Here is a 6,000-nt window from a genome sequence, read left to right on the forward strand (position 1 = left end):
TGCGGGTTGCATATAAATACGTTTATTTTTACCTATGATGAACTAACAAAGGATTTGTGGACACCTGAATGGTCAATTATCTCAAGACACTGGTAATTAAAAATTAAAATGATATGATAAAAACCATCTAGGGTCCAAATCCTAATAACCCCCCAAAAATGAAAGAAATTGGTTCAGCCGTATTAGCGTGATGAGCGGACAAAGAATTGTACGTTCTCTTTTATATATATAGATTTTGAAACATTTATTTATTTCATACAACATGAATTGTATCTTTGTTTTAAATTAATAGACCCCTTTTGGTATTCTTATTTGGCGAGAGCTCATGTGATTCGGATTCCACGTTAATCAGTAGGTCCACGTCTCATATAGCCTCGTTACTGAAAGGGACGCTAAACTAATATCAACTCAACTCAGCTCTTATTTGGCGAACGTCAGTTAGCCTTCTGGATGACTTGATCTACATTTGTTCGTTTGTCTGCCGAGCGCTTAGCCTTCATGGCTGAGCGGTTAGTGTACACGTCTTCTGCGTGGGTGATCCGGATTTGCTTCCCGGAGGGAGCTCATGTGGTTCGGATTCCACTTTAATCAGTAGGTCCCGTGTAATATAGCCTCGCTGCTAAAAGGGACGTTAAACACAACATCAACTCAACTCGTTTGTTTGCCTCTACCGTACACACTACAGAGTACAACTTTCGGCCTTTTAAGTTAAAACTTTCACAGTACAAGAAGAGACACTCTAAATTTCCTGTATAGATTTTGGCGGCATACCAACGAAAAATATCAAAATGGCGACCATTTTTTCAAAACAGCGAGTATCTACGGTACGAAGCGCAATTTTCAGTCTTTTAAGTTGAAATTTTGACGGTGGAAGCACAAGATATGCTAAATTTGCTGTATAGATTTTCTCGGCGATCGAATGTAAAATTTCAAAATGGTGGCCATTTTTTCAAAACAGCAGTGAGTAGAACATTTTTGCAAGTTGTGACAATGACAATCTTGAAATATAAATCACATTTTAACACTTTTACCCCAAAGACATGGAAATATTTCGAAAAATAAAAACGATTAAACCCGTAAAAACCCAATTAAACCCGAAAAAAACCATATGGGTCCAGGTGGGTTGGGCTTTTTCAAAAAAGCCCGGGTTTTTTCAAACCCTGAAAATATCCCAAGAATAGAGTATTTTAATATTTTGCCGAAATTCGTACATAAGAAATGGTGCCTGAGGTTCCATCCTTGATAGTCTGTATCTCGGCCCAGAAAATTTTTTATACAAAACAAAACAAACAAACAAACAAAAAAAAGTTTATTAGTTTGTCCTGAATTTTACTACCTGTTAAATTCAATAATATATGCGAGTATTAAGATAAGATTGTTTCCTTGCCTGCCTGAATTAATCTATACTATTGTTTCAAAGAGCAACTCGTATCATTGCTTCAATCTGTATCAGAGATATGTTCCCTTAATCGAAATCGAATCTTAGAGGAGCACAAAGGTTCAGTGGTAGAACGTTCTCCTCTGGTACAAGAAGTTTCTGGTTCGATTCCAAGCCACTTGAGTTTGCGGAGAACAACATTGTGTTGGGGTTCTTCCGTTTGCTCCCACATTCTCATTCCAGAAATTATTTCATACATTTTCATAAGTCAACTGTCTCCTTTAGCCTACAAGTCACAACCATAGAATGTAAACCTTGAAGATTTAATTTCAGAGTAGAACCTTGGACCACCACATTAGCCACTTGGCCAGGGTACATTTCTTTACGAGTCTACAAATACGTATTAACAGCAACTCACGGTAACAATTTCGACAGTGGTATGCTGCTCCAAATATTTGATCTAATTGTCTTGCAAGTGGCACCACTTTAACTGTAACTACCAAATAATGACAAACGACGAATCAATCATATTAGGGAGGGGAAGAAGGATGATTGTAACCAAGAAGCATGCTGCTGGTGGTCAAAGCCGTTGATTGTAAATCTGAAAGCACGTAATATTTATCTATAACGTGAATTTAGGAGGGATGAAATGGATTAACGGGGAAAAGAACACCCATGTTATATGCAATGATCTCAAGTTTAAACAAGCCATCTCATATTCAAGTGATAAATATCTTGTGGTTCGGATTACACGTTAATCAGTAGGTCCCGTCTCATATAGCCTCGCTGCTGAAAGGGATGTTAAAACAAAATCAACTCAACTCAAGTAGTAAATAGCTTAGAGTTATATTAATCAAAGGAGAAAACAACAATATCTGCAGTTTTAATTTATTTTTACATGTCACCTCTTTCTGACCCCACCCAGAGTGTGCAGAAGTGTCTTACTCATACTACGTGCTGAACTCGGACTTCACGGCCTCGGGAGTGTCAATATTTTTATCACTGATCCCAAAACTATTTATTCGGCATTAATATATATATGTCGTTTACGATTATGTTTAGGTCCTCCGCTACCTGCCCCCACTCCCATTAGAGCTAGCAATGTCTTATCCAACAGCAATTTTTATCAGGTGGTAAATCATACGTGTATTAACTTTAGTTCAAATATCTTCATGCGTTTGAAAGTTAAAGTGGCACATACATATTTATATAGAGACTAGCCTTTGGCTAGCTGGGGATTACGCTCCCAGGCGCCCGCGTTTGGTCGGCCTACAGCCCCGCATCTCTTACGTATCAGCCTTTTACATCAACAGTGTATTTTGTGCATTTGCTCTTCATACTTCCTGAAGTTGCCCAACTGGGGGCTTCGCCCTCACATCCCCACCTTTGCTCGACTTATGGCCTTGCACCTCTTGAACCAATAATACTGCCAAATTTCAAGTTTCTTCTCCTATTTGAATTATCTAAAAGATTAGATTTTGTATCCCAAAGGAACGCCTAGTTAAATAACATGGGAATTTCTTCATCTCTCCTTTTGAGCCCTTAGGAATTAAAAATATTCACTTTAAGCAATTTTCCTGGTGGTTAGTCCCGAAAAGCTACAATCATATCATATTTAATCATTGTAGGCCTATAATTTTGGGGTGTAATAGGCCAACGGATAAATAACATGAGAAAGCTTTGTCGGTTCCCCATAAAACAACTCTAAAGTTGGAATTTTTTAATTTTACTAATTTACTTACGTAACGATAACGAAAAAGTACAAGCATACCGAATTTCACATTTGTATTCCAATTCCAAGTACGTAAAATATGAGATTATAGGTCCAAAAAGAGGCCCACATAACCCAACATGGGGAATTTCTTCATCCCCCCTTTAGACCCTCTAAAAATTAATAACATTCACTTTTGGCAATTTTTATGTAGGTTAGTCCCGAAAAGCTACAATCATATCAAATTTAATGACTGTCGCCTCACAGGAAGTGCCCAATAATTTTGGAGTGTAAAAGGTGTCCCATATAAATAACATGGGAAAGATTTATCAGTTTCCCATAAAATTACTGTAAAGTTGGAAATTTTTATTTTTACTGATTTACTTAGGTAATGCTAACGAAAACGTACAAGCATACCGAATTTCAAGTTTTTATTTTAATTCCAAGTACCTAAGACATGATATTGTAGGTCCAAAAAAAGTTCCATTTAAATAACATGGGGAAATTCTTCATACCCCCTTTATGCCTTTATAGTTCCTCTCGGTTAGTCTTGGAAAGCTTCAACTACGCCAAATTTCAACTTTCCATGTCAACCGGAAGTACCCCTTTAAATTATGTCAGTTCATGTAGTTTTATATATAGTTAGGATGGGGGCACGGTGGCTCAGTGGTAGAACGCTTGCCTCTTGTTCGCCCGGTCCCTGGTTCGATACCCGGTCAAGTAAGGTTGTGGCGGATAACATCCTGACCATGGGTTTTCTTGGGGCACTCCTGTTTTTTCCACTTTTTCATTCCACCAATTCGGATCAAGTTTCAAAGTTGGTCGTCCGTTTCTAGCAAATTTTGAAAAACTTACCGGAAAGAAATGGGTAATTTACTCATTTGTGCGCTTGATAATGTAAAAGGAGAGCGAAAGTTGTCTTTATTTTCTTATATAAACGGCTCTAAACATGGAATTATTTGGCAAGCGGAGGAAACTACTTGGCGCAAGGATACCGCACCTTTAGATTGTAGGAAAGTAATGAGCATTTGTAATGTCAATATGGCTACAAGTATACAATTTGCCCTGGATGTGAATTAGCAGAAATAGAGTTTATGAAACAATGCGGTGATAATCAGGAAAATCTAAGTATGTGAAAATTATGGATTAATAAACCTAATAATAAATTGCAAAAAATGTGATACGCAAAGAAACGCAAAGCAAGTTATACTTTTTAATGTAACGGCAAGTCACATAACCAACCTGGCTACTAACCCGCCTTCACTCGCTATCGCTCGCTCAGCATTACTATCTGAATAGGGTATTGAGCTTTGATAAAGTAAATATGATTTTTAAATTTTCGTAGCTTTTATTACGTTTTTGGCCGAAAATCAGGCGGACGACCAACTTTGGAATAAATGCCCATAAATTTACCACCACACGCATCGTCTTCGTTAACATAAAGGACAAAACATGGGACGTTAAATTGAAAGATTTCGTTTTCTAAGCTACGTTAATTGTATATGAGAGATGTTTTCCGGATCTCTGTCACTGAATCGTTGCTTGAAAACCGAGTGAAGAACGCAGTGTTAGCGGAGAGTACTAGGTACATGCACAATCTCGAAATTTTAATTCAGTACTTTTACCTATGTACCCTTGGATTTGACATTAAGGGCAACATCTCCGGAAATCTGATCCTACGCCAACATTAAATTACGTAGGAACTTTTTTTCTTAAAAAGAAGAACAAGTCCGGTTTAATCTTATAGACATGTTTATCTTACCCCTTCAACATCACTTGCACCAAATTTTCGAAGTGTCGCATTGTATAGTGGAAGTGTTTTGAAAAAAAAAAAAAAAAAGATATAGGGACTACTGATGAAAAGATATCCATTTTATCATTAGCTGTTATCGTTCATCTTTGCTGTACATTTTCCTGGGAAATACCACTTAACTATACATAGCAGTTTCTCTTTGCTATTTAATATATAGTATCTAGTAACTGCAAAACTTTTTGCTTGGAAATATGTCTTTTGAAACACAGTACGGTGACGGGTACTCAATTTTACCTGTAAATTTTCCAAATTTCCGCACCCTCATTCTTAACGCTTTTCCCCGTTATGCTTGTTGAAGAAAATTATAAATAGACATTCAATTATAGGATTCAAAAACTCTAGATCTTGAATCGAGGAAGGTGAAAACAGTTTCAAACCGTATGTCAGTTAGTGTAAACATGCACACTGTAATTCCCAGCAGCAAGCTTCGGATAGTGCGGTATTTCATTTTTTTTAATAACTGATTGTTTATAAGTAATAAAAATGTTTTAATAACAATGCAGAGCATCTTTAAGAATTCAATCCTATGTCAAAAAGTGATGACATACTTGTTAATACATACACACAAAAAGTTAATTTCAATCTACTTGATTGGGACGAATTGTACAGTGCCGCTTTACTTGGTTGCTAGGGAAATTAAACACTGTTGCTAGATAACGCATATGAAAACTGTCAGCAAGTACCATGCACTCATAAAAGAATTGAAAGAATAGTCGGGGTATCTTAAGAATTGTATTACACTATAAAAAGCAAGGAAAACCTTGTAAATAATAAACAATTCCCGTTTAAATAATACTACCTGTGACCTAACATATACAAAATTTATCTCCCTCTCTTTTGTCTGTGCTTTCTTTGTTCTGCAGTGTTGTCAGATTCAGAACAACAGACTTCCCGCCTAAAGCACTGAAATTTCACGATCGGTTGCAAAATTTCCTACCAGGAAAGAATATGAATCATTAATTAAATAATTAATAATTAATGATTAATTAATTAATTATTATACAGTACTAGCATATATTACCCGCTTCGCTGAATTGAAATGAAAATTTAAATGCACAACTCCGTATCTCATGTGTTTAGTACCCGTGAAATATGCTG

At 36.5% G+C, this 6,000-nt stretch overlaps 1 protein-coding gene across 1 annotated transcript in view; it reads right to left on the reverse strand.

Moving 5' to 3' along the window:
* Nucleotides 1–5,757, reverse strand: part of LOC145674673 (uncharacterized) — a 60,764-nt gene extending 55,007 nt beyond the window's left edge. Inside the window, exon 1 of the mRNA XM_081744899.1 lies at nt 5,702–5,757. The gene's annotated coding sequence lies outside the window, so the exon portion shown is untranslated. The remainder of the gene's footprint in view (nt 1–5,701) is intronic.
* Nucleotides 5,758–6,000: the final 243 nt, after the last annotated feature.

Source organism: Thermobia domestica, chromosome 17 (assembly GCF_964235325.1).
Source record: "Thermobia domestica chromosome 17, izTheDome1.hap1.1, whole genome shotgun sequence".
In the NCBI taxonomy this organism is placed as follows: domain Eukaryota; kingdom Metazoa; phylum Arthropoda; class Insecta; order Zygentoma; family Lepismatidae; genus Thermobia; species Thermobia domestica.